Genomic DNA, 14,743 nt, shown 5'->3' on the forward strand with positions numbered 1-14,743 from the left:
TGCCGTGATGTAATTACAGGGCACAACACTTGGGCTCAGCCACGTGGGTGTTTTATCTCACCTTCACAGGTTAGGAATTTATTCCCGTCTTTATTTCTATGTTTTTAGTCATTAATCATTCTTATTACTGTTTTCATTGCTCTGCTGCTACGCCTAATCATGCTTTATTCAAAAAAGAAAAGCAAAGAAAAAAAACTTACCACAGTAACCACATTTGCTGAAGTTTTTCAGTGTTTACATGGCTTCAACCAGGTTGTTGTCTCTTGACAAGCATGGTCTTTTAGACACAAGGGGGCAGTACCTCTACATGGGACATAAACTTGCTGGCACAAGCCTTTTCTGTTGACAACCCTTGGGACAGCTTAGCAGTAAATAATGAGGGGCTTTCCTGTATCTTCAGCTGATCCACCACGCCTCACATCTTCAACACAGGGCCTGAGAGAGAGAAAGAGAGAACGGGCCTGAGATGAATCGTCTCCATTACAGACATTTTTCATTTGTTGTCCCAGTCAGTTGAAATGTGTGTGTGAGAGTGAATCCCCCCGCACCTCATTAACATCTAAAAATAAATTCAAACCTGCTGGTATTGTCTGCTGAAGGCTTAATGAAATCAGCCTTTCAAAAGCTTGTCTATGCCTTGGAATGTGATAATACTTAACTGCTGAAAGTGGAGTGGAAAACAAGCACTTCCCATCCTTCTCAACATATGGAGGTGGTGGCATGGCTGACAGCCATATCAGAACATGATGTGATAGGAATAGACTCGAGGATGGCTGAATGTTTGGTTCCTGAGTCATATCTGATAATGGTCTTTACAGCCGATCAAGACCCAAGTAAAGATCCTTAATTGCTTTGCTTGAAGGACATGCAGGCCCCCTGGCCCTCCACACTACGCCCACATGTTCCTGGCATGTCTCCTCACACTGTGGTCTGAACAGTATCAGAAGCAGGCAGGAAGGCATCTTGAAGTACTTGGAGTCCAGTTATTTGGTCTTGGCATGCACCTGTGGATTTGCATAATGGTCTCTCTCAAATTTCCCCCAGGAATGCTTGCTAAAGAGGGACCACAAATCAGAAAGTCATCCTTTGGCGCTCACTTAGAGTAATGTACCATGCTGGAGTGGTTCTCCTTCCCCCTGAGAACCTGTGGGGGATCTCTCAACAACAATACTGTGCATTTTTGTATATTCATCTGATGATACTAATTCCCAGGGAAAACATGTTTCTCTGACAAATTCCATGTACTACTCCATAAACATCTCCAGACTGGTTTTGGGGTTCTGAGTTGCCAAGTTCTGAGGGAGTCAATTTATGGGTGGTTCTTCTTAACCAATGAATTTACTTGCAGTGTCTCATTTCTCATCTCTGAGTCAGCCACCCTTCCTCTGAGGAGAAGTCTATCGGTTTGGCTGTTTCTCTGATCAAAGATAATTGTCCGCAGACAGTGGTCTTTACAGGGCAGAGAACACAAGTGTGGCAGGCGTTTAGCATCTCCAGAACATGACTGATCTCCCTTCCTGTTAAGCAGCCCTAGGGCTCGCTGCTTCCCATTCCAACATGCAGGTCCTCATTACCTGATTGGATGCCACTGATTAACTGCCAACTGGATTGGCTGCAGGTATTCATCATCTGTGATGACTGGGCCGATTTAGAAGCCAATCTCAATCAGGGTTGTTGAAGGACAGGGCAGCAGCGCTCCAGGAACAGGCCTGGCAAGACGTTCTCCCCAGGAAGTGTGCTCTTCACAGTATAGTGTACTGACTTCATGTTACGTGCAATCGGTCCCTTAGGCCTTGGTCCAAACCCTGGCAAACATCAGCTCTCTGTGTGCAAGCATACAACGTCCTCCTCAAGAATGTTTTCTCCTTTAGCACACAACCACTGGCCACTACGGTGACTTTGACTAGTGAACATTGTCTGTTATTTCTCTCCCGACCATGTCTTCTGATGTTGTCCTACAGGGGCTTTAACTGGTTCCTTTTATGACATGGTGACAGTGTGGTTCTGCAATTGACATTGTTGGGGATTATGGGGAAAATGGATGTGATGCAGTGAGGGATGCGTATCCTTGTGATGACAATGGTCTGGCAACTGAGTGCCGGAAAGGAATGTAAGGACACTGCAGCTGATTAAAGGGCCTCTACTCCTCTAATGCTGTTTCTCCAGTTCTCTATCGCTATTATTAATCCTCTGTGATTTAAATGCTAATACCTGGATCTCATCACCCATGATCGGATGCTGTGAGTCCACATTGAACATTCAGATTTACAACGGGACTGCACATAGATGAAAAGTCATCATTATAATAGAATTCTCCATCAAAACACATCTGCCAGCACGTCTTCTGTGAGCACTCTTTTTGAATATTATATACACTTCCATACATACAAAGCATGGGCTGAGGTCCGAGACAAGCAGAAGCTTGCACTCTCAAACGGCCTTGAAAAACTGTTTGTGTAGAGATGAAGTGTCCCCCAGCCGATGGCTGTCTGTGTTATATATGATGTTGGAAAGAGGCAAATTGATTCATGGGGTTAGTTGTCCTGCTGGGATGTGCAGCTGTATTTTGTTCTGTGTGTCGGGAAACATTTTAGTCTTTATATTTCCTCTGCAATGACAGGGCCTCTGATATGAATTGTTCAATTGTTTGACAAACACCACTCTGCTGCTCCATCCTTGTCAGTATGGCTTTCACCATCGTAGGTATGAATAGGCTGTAAAGTGGGGTTCATGCTGATGTCTGTCTATGGTACCAGAATACAGAAAAGTACATAAAATCATCAGTGCAGAATAACAGTACATTTTTTTTGCCTGCCTGCTCGTAAAATTCACCATGTCAAATTGTCCCTTTAACTGCAAACGCATGTTAAAGTGCTTGATACAGACCCTGAATCATGGTGGAGGACATGGAGCAGTTTACAACATGTTCTGCTGGTGTGTGTTCAACAGGGGACCAACCTGCGTGGCTCTGGCTTAGGGTCACAGACAGGGTCAATGTCAAAGTCAATCTCATGGATCCAGACTACACAGCATGAGCCGGCCTGCCTGCTATGATATTAAAAAACCCTGCTGGGCTCCTCACAGGGATAGAAAGCAGAGGAGGAATTGACGGGCTGCTCGCCACCCCGAAGGTCTTGACATGTGCCAAGATGTGCTTGGCACTGCCAAGGAGAGAGCCTGGCATTGGCCTGCTTTCCGACCACAGCCACTGCATGCCTGTGGAGAGATCCAGGCCACTGGGTTGATCCTGTGTACTGTAACTCATCACCATACCAGAGTCTGTCTCCACATAAATCCTGTTCAACAGAATGGATGAATCCAGTTGTGTATTGACACAGACAGAGCCCACATACTCTGTTTTGGGTGCTGTGGCCTAGTAACACATGCTGGCTTGTAGAAAGCTTAGCACATTTCTTAGAGTGAGCTTTGAAAACAATATGATGAACGTCACTGCAGCCAGATCCCTTCATGTTATGATAATTCAAAGAGATGTTGGTTTTTCTTTATGTTAAAATGCTATCCTCTCATACAGCTTAAAAGAAGAGATTCCAGAAACTAGTGACAGGCCTGCTTTGCCTGAGTTATTTCATATCTGCGTATTGTTAACTGTTAGGACCTGGGGTATCCCACAGCACCAGACCACGGTGTCTAATACTCAGTGTCTATTGGCAATGCGGTGTGGGTCACACTACGAAAACGTCTACACTGTGCAGCTTGTGTATATCTTTTGGGCAAAATTTCACCATAGAGTTTATCCAGAGAGAGGGAATTCAGTCACTCCACTTTCTCCACTTAGAGGATGAGGTTTTAAATGGGTTTCAGTGACCACAACTGAACAACCACAACAATAGTACTAGCATCTGGCAGCCACATGTACCACCTCCTTTTGTGTACAGATCAGCAATAGCCAGCTTTACAGAATATTTACAGTACAGAGCCACATAATACCCCCACCAATCTCCAACCGAGTTTCACCTCTGTGTTGTTCAGTGGAATCAGTCAGGAGGGGAACTGACAGAAAAACAGACAGGTTTGACATAATGTAAAAATCAGCCAAATAAGAAATCTGTCCTGCCACACGTTTAGCTTGGCTACTGCATGTGTCTGAGCTGGCACGGTGCCAACCTGTATATTGTTGGATTTACACGAGGGGGAAAAAGGGGGCACGCCTTGGCCAGGAGACAGTTAGTGAGAGATCTGGATGAATGAGGCAGGCCTGAAAGAGGGTGTGGAGGCACAGAGCACCTGCTGGAAACTGCTGATTGAGAGGAAGTATGTTCCTGTCTGTCATGCCATCCTGTGCCAAGCCATTTCTCTAACATGGATGGTAGGTGCAGGAGCGACCACCCTGGTGAGAGAGAGGGGAACAGGGAGATACTCTGTTCGGAGTGATCGGAAGATTGACTACATCCTATTCGCTACTGCTTCCAAATGTACCCGCCTCTTAGTGTAGGTAATGGCACGCTGCCGTCTGAACCCTTTGAAGATGAGACAGTGTGTTTCTGCCAGGTTTCTTTGAAGCTATGTTTTTATGCCATGGCTGGTTGAAATGCCTCCAACTGACAGATGTCATGTATAAAAGTTGGATTCAAGATTGGAAAAAAAATGCAAAAATCGGAATGATTGCAGAATACACTATGCAACATTTTGTTTTTCGCAATCTTTTCCCCTATGGATTCATCATTCCTGCAGTCCGCTTTGTGATACCACAGTCCTGAAGTTATTATTTGAACCCAGGTGCAAGATTAGGATATGATGTAACTCCTCTCTGCTTTCTGTGTTAGCACTGTGGGTCATGGCAGGAGTCCTTTCCTGTTCAAGAGTGTCAGCCACCCAATGGGATGATGAGGATACCATCCAGGACACTCTGGGGAGGACAATAAAGACCAGACACATCTGAGGACATGAGAGGGGCCACGGACATGGCAGAGAGTGTTTACTTTGTTCTGGGTGTGAGCTATGCAAGGATCTGGCTGTATATTTTTCTTTTACGGTGACTGGTTGAAACGAGGCTCAGCAGAAGAACCCCCTGCGCGGGTCGTCACGCTGCGAGAGCAAGAATATCAGGGAGAAACATGTAAACAGAACTGCATTGTTAACTGCCACCTTCAGGCTTGTCAGCCGCATGACCTCTTGCCTCAGTTTTGTTTAGATGACAAGAAATATGACTCATTCTGTTTGAGTAATGCTAAAGAGTAGAGTCAACTGTGTTTCTACACAAAAGGTAGGAGGAGAAGAGGTTACATGAGGTGTTTTTGGCGACATTATGAAACCATTTCACAGATAAGGGCCATCTGGAGGTAACATAACTTTAAGAATTTATGTTTTTTTTTATGAGTAGCTGCAGACATCAAAGCAAAAGGAACGGAACAGAACACAAAAGACAGTGATTCTGTGGTCGACGAGGGAAAGCTGTTTTGCTTTGAAAGGCCTGTATATCCATGAAATGTCTGCACGAGGTCATGAAATAAAAATACATATTCCTTCTCGGGGATGATGGACAGAGGAGAGGCTGACATACTCCTGATTTGTTTGCTTCGTTTGGACAAAGCTGAAGAGCAGGGAAAGAGGCCCACTGGTGATGCTGTCCAGGCTGTAAAATCCTTCCTTTCCGACAAAGAGGCTTGTATGTGAACACGCACCGAGACACTTGATATTCGGCCGTGTATTCTGCCACGACACTGTCATCATAATCAATCTGATGGGGTTGTTCAGATGTTTCCCCCATTCTGTGTTCCATTGTTTCCTTCTCAGTGTCACTCCTTACAAGGCCAATTAGCGAACATAACTCATGTAACTCGTGGAATCCCACGGCCTTTTGAAGCCAGCCATTCAAGCTCGCCGTCATCATTTTTGAAGTCCGTGGGCCATTCCCAACCACTTCGTACAACAGGCCAACTTCCCCAGAAGGACATACAAATTTCGTCAGATATGCTACATCGTCCGTGGACTGTGGTTTAGATATTTTCCATCCGCCGAATCAATCTCTGATCTTCTTGCCGTCACTGGAGAATGAAACACTGAGATTTTTGTGGCGAGGCAAACATTATGTCAGCAAAGAGTTTGACCAAGAAGACTTCCCCACGGAGGTTTTGCATGGAAACACACTTCCAAGAGGATATCTGTAACATCATTAAGTTTTCACTGTTCTCAGACACCCTGTATTTATTACCAAAATAATATGATTTTATTTCATTTTCGTTATTTTCCTGAGAATGAAAATGACATAATAAGAGCTGTTATGCAACTAAAGGAGTTCCTGGGTGTTTTCGACAAGGCGATTGAGCTATTTTCTGTTTAGCTCTGAGATTAACAGCTCCCAGGTTGCTTCCAGATGTGGTTTGGCTTCAGACGCGTACTGAGTAAATTCTTGATCAATTCTCCAGTAAAAAAGTGACCCTACACAACACTATCCATCTTCATAAGAGATGACGCAGTGATCTAATAAGTAGATCAGACTCCTCGCTGCAAACATGGAGCCATTCCTTATGCTGAATGGTGGCCAGATGGTTGGGCCCTCTGCAAGCAATCACAGCCAATGATTACCCAGCCTCTCGTCACAAGCTATCAATTGGTGAGATGAAAACAATAAGGTGGTGGGAAACAGTAGTAGGACTGATACAAATTCAACCACCACAGCCTCAAACATTTCCAGGCCTTACGGATAATATCGCGATGTCTGCACACTGTGTCTGTCCTTTTGTTCACCGCTGACTCTGTGTTTATTTTCAGAGGGGAGGTTTAGAATTTTCTGGATCAATCTACAAACAACAAACAGAGACTGGTTTGTTTGTGAATATTGCCCAGATTTCATCTTTTCCTCCGCGTCCATCCGTGCACCCAACATGAAATCCCAAGCAGCTTTAGTCATTTTCCAAACACAGCATTCCGCCACACAGAAACGCCCACCACAGAACAAAAGGTCAAAGATTTTAAGCCAAATTTTGACGCTGCTCTGAAATTTATCTAAACAGCCCACACAGACTGGACTCATATCATGATCTTTCATGCAAGAAGAAATTAGTCTTAATATACAAGCCCCATGATTGATTCCTTGGGGTTATCTTATCTTGGAGCCGGCACAGTTAAGTAGAAACAGTTGAAGGACAATCTTATGACCTTATCTTTTTGTTAACAGCTCTTGATAACTGTTGTGTCTGTCGTCATATATTTTCCTCTCAGCTGTCATCCTGTTTTTATTTATTCAGTAATTCATCTTTTCCTCTAATAAACATTGACCCGGACTGTGCCAAGTAAATGCATTCAGAAAGGAGCCTGAGTACTCATGCAATAACACCGGGTCATACTCATTCATATAATTTGCAGTATGAATGAGTGATCATGTGCAAGCTCTGATAGTAGTAGCTTGGTGCTTTTTGTGTCATTACATTATACTTTATGCATGTCTTGCATCTTATCATTCTGTATAAAATACATAAAACAGCACCTCCTACTCTTCTGATATCACTGGGTTGTTGAGTTGTAGTGAATAGTTAAATGAAACAAGTCAGCAGTGCCTATGATTGATGCAACCTTCCCCTGGTGTAATTTAGATTTTACCTTATCTTGCATGTGGTGTCTGACAGACTGCCGACTTTTCTGGGACTTTTTGGTACTCTTTTTTGGGACGTTTTGGTTCGTTGGTGGCAATGTGGTGGGCCATTTTCATTTGTTGTATGCAAGGTATCATTTTAAAGACACTTTATCCCACAAAGAATGGTCAATTTTGATGGAGCAATTTCTGAGATATTGAGCCTGAAGGTTAGGGCTCTGTAAGCCAAATCTGGTTTGCATTCAAAATGCAAGACCCCAGTGCCAAAATCGATCACTCCCCCAAGTTTCCTCCAAAACGGGCCAGCAGAGGCTCAGATACTGCTCATGAAGAGGAACATACAGGTCAAAGGGCGGATGGATGAAGCTTAATCCAGTGTCCCTTTCAATTACACAAAGCAAAAAGCTATTCCTCTAGTGGGCCAGGGCTATGATGCAGGTGCAGGTCTGGTTAGGTGAGAGTGAAATAGGTGCAGCTTAGAGGCACCAATTGCCAGCTGCTTGTCGGTGCGTATTACAGGACCCACAGGGTAAATGTGGGTGGGGAGGTGAATGATTAACACCTTTCCCTCAACAACCACCAAGGTTGAACCATTAAGGTGCCCTTGGGCAAGGCACTTAACTGAGAGCTGAATGACAAAGAGAAGGAAATTCTGGTTGCTTTGTTTGAATGAGTGCAACAGTGTCAGCATGAAGCGGTTGTTTAAAAAGCATATACATGGTCAGTCCACATTATCTCTGGAGAAATAAAGGAGATAAAACACACTACCAGACCCTGCCACCCGCATCCATGTGATAACACCAACTGCATTAGTATCTGATGCGGTTCAACATAAATTGCTCCGTTCCCTGACCTGCCGGTAAATCACTGTGCTGTAGGTGACTGTTGGGTCATGTAGGTACTTTGCTCATGATGGCATGTGAAGTCATGAGGATCAGCGGGATAAGTAAACTCACCTCTTCTGGCACTTGAGGCTGTTTAGCAGCATGTCTGTCTGCGGGCTTATTAAAACTTGGCTCCCTAATGACCATTCGCCCTTGAAGCCTGCTGAGTGCTTAGTGCTGCTCAGGAGACGGGGCTCTGGACACACGGGGCCTCTCTTCCTGCTCCCTACGGAGTGCTCAAGTATAAAACTTGACTGTACCAGGAGGCTGGGGTAGAGTCATATGAATACTTTTACATTACAGTGAACTGGAATGTTGACGGGGAAAAAAAATTCCACAGAATAAATTTTGTGGTCGTTTTACTCTGTGTTTTCTGAGGAAATTAATTTTGCAAGCTGAAGGAGAGAGCAGTTTTATTGACTCCGGGAGTGTTTTTGTTTGCGGTTTTGTCATTGTCATCCTTCCTCCTCTGCCTTGGGTGATTTAAGCCTCACTGCTGTGACTTGGGACACAGGAAGGAAGAGATAGTTGTGCATGAGCTGGCTGAGAGCATGCCAGGATGCCATGACTTCACGCTCCTTAGTGTGTGTGTGTGTGTGTGTGAGAGAGAGAGAGCGATACCAGATAGGGCTAAGCCTGGTGTGTGCCTCTAGACGATGTTGCACAATAACACTTCCAGTCTGAGAGCTCCCTGCGGACTGTAATTTACTGGCTGGGCAGTGACAAGACATATCGATGAATTAAGGCCTAGTTATCAGATAAGTATGAGAACTGTCATCCTGACTCACAAATGCTCTAAGTCTATCTATCTATCTATCTATCTATCTATCTATATATCTATCTATCTATCTATCTATCTATCTATCTATCTGTCTAAACTTTGGTCTTGACTACTAAAAATCCAGATTAACTGTTGCATCAAGCACAGACACATTTCTTTTCTTCATTCACCGGACTGAGCCGTCCTGCGCTGCCCGAGACGAGGTTGACGCAAAAATAAAAAAGCAGTTCAAAGAGATTCCATGAAAGTGCCATGATGAATGGAGCAGTTTTCTCAAACATCTGTCTAGAGTCTTTGTGTGTGTGTGTGTGTGTGTGTGTGTGTGTGTGTGTGTGTGTGTCTGCCTGGGGGGCTTCGAGCAGACACATCAACGCAGTCAGCGAGGCTTCCTCCCCGAGCCTCCTACACCCATTCTCCTCCAGCCACGGTCCCCTCTGTCCCGTACCGAGGATCAGACGGCCAAAACAGGGCTTCATTGATGGTTGCACACATCGGAGTGAAGTTTAGTCTCTGTGATGCTGCTGTTGATGTTACCCTGTTGACCTTTATGCTGGAGGGATCCCCACCCGTCCTGCTGCTCTGGTGACAGATAATTGGTTGAACGCCTGTGGCCGAGAACACTTTGAAGTTGTCTGGGCTAATTGTTGTGTCATCCCCTTTTCCCTTGAAGCTTGCTCGCAGTAAACAGAACGTAGGTTACCGTGGGCCAACCAACGGTTTGTTCTGACTAAATGGACTATGGGGAAAAGGTTTAATGGATTGAAAAATAACAAATTTATCATGCTTAATAGGAAGCTATTCAGGTCAAATTGACCTCATGCAGGGGGTTAAATCGCATCATAACTTTCTGGCACTCCACCTTCACTGTTAATTGGGGGCAGTGAAGAAGATTTTTCATTCACATAGCTGTTAGTGAAGAGAGCACATGATTCTCTGCTCACAGCTAGCCAAGCATGAGGCTCGTCTAGCGGGAAGAGCAGAGCATCAAGTGGTGATATAAAATAATTTGCAGCAGACTTTTTATTCCTGGCAAATGTTACATAACAACAGGAACATGACAGGAAACCTGAACCCTGCATATTGGAGGAACACAACAGAGCTTCCAGTTACCAAACGCTCAGCACCATACCAAATGAATGTGCTGTCGGAGATTGTGAGGAAGGCACTTGTCATCAGTGAGTCAACCACTGAGTGTGGTTTATGCCTCATCCATTCCCAGCAGCAAAGGTAAACAGACCTTAACGTGCATTACTCAAGCGACTGCTGTCTAATATCTAAACAACCAACATTTTGGTAAAGCTTTCCTTTTCCTTTATCCTGCTCTCGGGCTCAGACAACTGCTGAGTGACGGACTTGGGGGAGAAGAGAACGGTAAAAGTAACAGACAATGATTGATTACAAAGCACATGTTTTCAGTCTCAGTAGATCACAATTACTGTCAGGGCAGGCCAGGCTTCATTCGACAGTGGGTCCTGAGTCAGAAGAACAAACTGTAATTTGTGTTTGTGCATTGCTACCACTGTGCCACAAGTGTTTGTTCTAGAAACCCGAAAATTATTTTCGTGGGTTGAATAGTTAAAAAGGGTTTCAGAGTCTCTGTAGGGGTGATTTATAAATCAACATTGTCATAAATACCTCAAAATTTCAGAGTAAATTTTTAGAGTATTTGACGTCCATGTCCTCTCCCTCAGCAGCATAGGTAATTTTGTTGTAACGGGGCTGAAATGTATTAAAAAATGAGTGACCTTCTGGAGACAATCAAGGAGTTATAACTCTTCCTGTGTAAGTGGTAATGGCCTTTTTACAGGCCCTGCTTCAAAAATAAAACCTCTTTTATAAGATCTGCATCTACATTCATTAAAGATAGATTAAAAAAAGCGGAAATTGATGTAATGTAGCCTCTCAACCTCAGTGGAAACTGGAATTAAGGGCATGATGTTGTTTTACAACAAAACACCAGAGAGACAATTTAAACTTAATTTCAGCTAATCCTTTTGCTATTTACTGCACAGATAGCATGTCTGGAAACTGTACTCACCAGACTTGGATGGTTAAGCACCGGAAAGTCATTAAAAGTATGGTGCCAGACAGTTGGCATGAACTCAGAAGCGCCTGTCTCACCTTTGCCCCAATTTCTGAAATATTCTGTCCAATATTGCTTGTGCATCATTCATGCTGTCGCTTATGAAGTTAAATGTTTATGAAACTGTGTTGAATACAGCCATCAGTTACTATTAGCAGCCTCTGTATTGATGGCAGATAAGTGTGTGTTTGCACAGAGAATATTTCTGGGTGGGGGTTGGTGTATGCAGCAGATATTCATTTCTATCCTCCTGAGTGCTAAAGTTGCTAATGTGGAAAATGCTTGACCTTGATTTTCCACGGTCGGTTAGTGGAGACGCCATGGAACAACGTGAACGGGGAGAGAGGCTGTGAAGCGCACGGTCATCTATCAAGCCATTGGGAGCAAATGGCAGCCTCAGAGCGCAAAAGAGCAAGCCTAATAAGCGACGTGCAGGCAGAGGCCGAAACATGGCGCTGGTCCAGCAGGCCTGGTGACCAGGTCACAGCCAGAGGGACCCAGGAGAGGCCTCAGGGCCCGGGCCATTGGCTGGGGAAGCGTGCCGGCTAGAGTGTGAGGCGCCAAGAAGATTGGAGGGAGGAGAGAGAAAAAGAGGAGAAGAGGAGGGTGAAGCTCAGGGTGAAAAGCCAGCACCATCTATCACACACTTTAACCCCTCCCACCACTCTTCCCTTTCTGAATTCTGGTAAGAGCCAAAGAAAACATGACGACTGTCACCAAGTATTCAGCCCTTACAAGAAAGTATGCCGCAGAGGGCACAATCTCCATCCCACACACACTTATTTACAAATTTCTGCCAGCGCTTTATTGATTTATGCTGTGACTGATTTCATGCGATTCTGAATGTTTCAGGTTAAGTCAGGCTAATGAATGAAAGGCTACACAGTCTTGGAAAATGTGTTTTTTTTACTGGAAAGTTATGGCAAGTTCTTATTTGACCTAATTGGCTGCCAGCATGATCCACCCTTTGAATCTGCTCCAGTGGCATTTATCATGGAGGCTCATGACATCATTCTTTGAATTGTTCATAAGAAATGCTTAAATCAAACTTCAAGAGACAGGAGGACCACACCACCAAGAGCAAGACTGAGGAGGTGAAGTTCGAGTCCATGCACACAACAGGATAGTAGATTTTCTGACTGCCCATAACGAAAATATTACCAGCACATATTTCAACAGCCCACCAGGCTGCCATCGATAAAATCACTTTTATGTGATAAACTTGAGCCATGAATTGTAATAAATCCATGGGAATCTTCCTCCCTCAAGTTTGATGTAGGTCTGAGGTTTCAATCCCAGCCCTTTGAACCAGCAGCTCACTTGGTCCAAACACGCTTCACTCTCAGTGAACTGGGAGAGAGGACTGGGCAGTGGTCGGGGTCTGGTCATATTTCAAGCATCTTATCGTGGTGATTTATGCTCATGAAAGGCAGCTTCCCTGATCACATTTCAAATAGCAGAGCTGGTTGTATCAGGAATGCCAGTGCTAAGGAGAAGTTGAGGCAGACGGAGCTGGATGAGGATGAGACTCTGACGACAACGTGTTTACATATAAGGTCTCCACATTCCAGCTCCGAGATGAGTTTGTTCTACAGGAAGCAGGAAGACAGTGTCAGCGTAATACCTTTCTGTCTGTCTCTCTCAAATACCAGCTAATGACTTGAGTGGATGAGTGACTTGCCCCTGCCCGACACAGTTTATCATACCAGCGGAAAACACACAGATCTTTTCTCTGAGCCCGTGCTGGGTCGCTCCAAACACAGAAGCAAGACAAGGAAGGCTCTGAGCTCTGCCCATAAAATATTTAGCCCACATTAAATCAGGCAGAAGACTATCCGATCGACCTCGAACCTCCAACTTCAAGAGCTATCACTGAAGCATGATATACCTAATAACGCCCACTCATAAATCATGAAAAACAAAATTTTACAAGGATGAACAGAGTCATTTTTGTTTCTCCAGAATGACCTCTGACTTGAGGCCTTACGTCATTTGCTGCAGTTGGCACCTAGTTTGCTATTTGAGTGCCAAGAGTCCATCCATATCACCGACTGTACTGTGATATATGACGTATAATGATGTCTGTACCAAAGCCAAAACCACTTGTCTTCTAGAGAAGCTTTTCAGAGGGGGGCAAAAGGGTAATTTAGAAAAGGAAGTACTTAATCTGATCTTAATAACTGTTTCTCGGTATTTATTTCAGCTATGACATCTCCTGTATGAACAGGGAGCATAAAGCCTTTGTTAACAACTCACGCCCATAAATGAATGAACTGATCATTCAGCCATGAAGTAATGCAGGGTGGATATATTGTCAGCGCTATGACATGTATAAGTAACATTGCCAAAAGTTTTGAAATCTGTCTAACTTTAACATATTACTGGACTCCTACACTCTTTCAGTGTTGAGAGATTTTCCTTTTCTATCTCGCAATGTATGGGAAATGAACAATACCCTGCATACAGCACACTGGCTCACATGCATGCGGCTTTTAAGCACACAAACACACACCTACACACACACGCTAGCACACACAGAGTGCAGTTTTTCAAGCCAGCACTCGCAACACCCACATAAAAAAACACAAGTATGAATATCATGAAAGGCGAAATGGAAGTTCCTGTCTTAAATAACGCCCATGTGACCTACTTCCACTACCCTGAGCTGACAGCACCTCATTCATACAAGCTGGGAAAGACCCCTCAGCCCTTGGCCTAAGCACATTACATTTATCCTACTCCATCTTCAACTGTTTCCTCTTGTTTTCGTGAATGTCTGTTTTATGTAGACTGTTTAATCTGCTGTAAAGCACGGTGGAGGTCTTCTGCGATATTCGCTCCAAAGAAAAGCTGTCATGTTCAATGAAGAAGAAAAAAAAAAACATTAATAAAGCACATAATTTAGGCTGTTACAAAGTGGTATTCTGCCAAACGAGCCTCTTTTCTGCATGTTTCCCTCAGGTCCTGACTGCTGCCCAGCCTGAACAATGTTAGTATTATATTCGCTGCTGGGCAAGAGGAAAGAGAGCTGAGGGCTTTGATGCAAATGGCAAAAGGTAGCTAACGAAGAGAGTGACGTTCCTTATTGGTCCTCTCCATTGAGAGTCGTCACAGAGACCAATTCACATGGATCACTTAAAATTCAGGAGCCAAGGCTTCCAATGCACGGTTGATACTTTGTTATAATGAAGGCCCTACATTCTGGGCGTAATGATACTGTTTGGCTTCCTAATGGGTACACTTGAACTGTGACCTTGAGGCAGTACTCTACTTACTCAACAGTGACAAGGCCTCACAACTAAATGGACATGAATGTATCTCTCTTGGGACATCCACACTGACATGCAAATCCTGCAGCATTTGTTCGCTCTATAGAACTGATTAGAAGGCGAGAAACTCGGGCAAAACATGACCAGTGGCTCCACAGTAATGCACTGAAAAAT

This window comes from Myripristis murdjan, chromosome 22, assembly GCF_902150065.1.
Source record: "Myripristis murdjan chromosome 22, fMyrMur1.1, whole genome shotgun sequence".
NCBI lineage: Eukaryota > Metazoa > Chordata > Actinopteri > Holocentriformes > Holocentridae > Myripristis > Myripristis murdjan.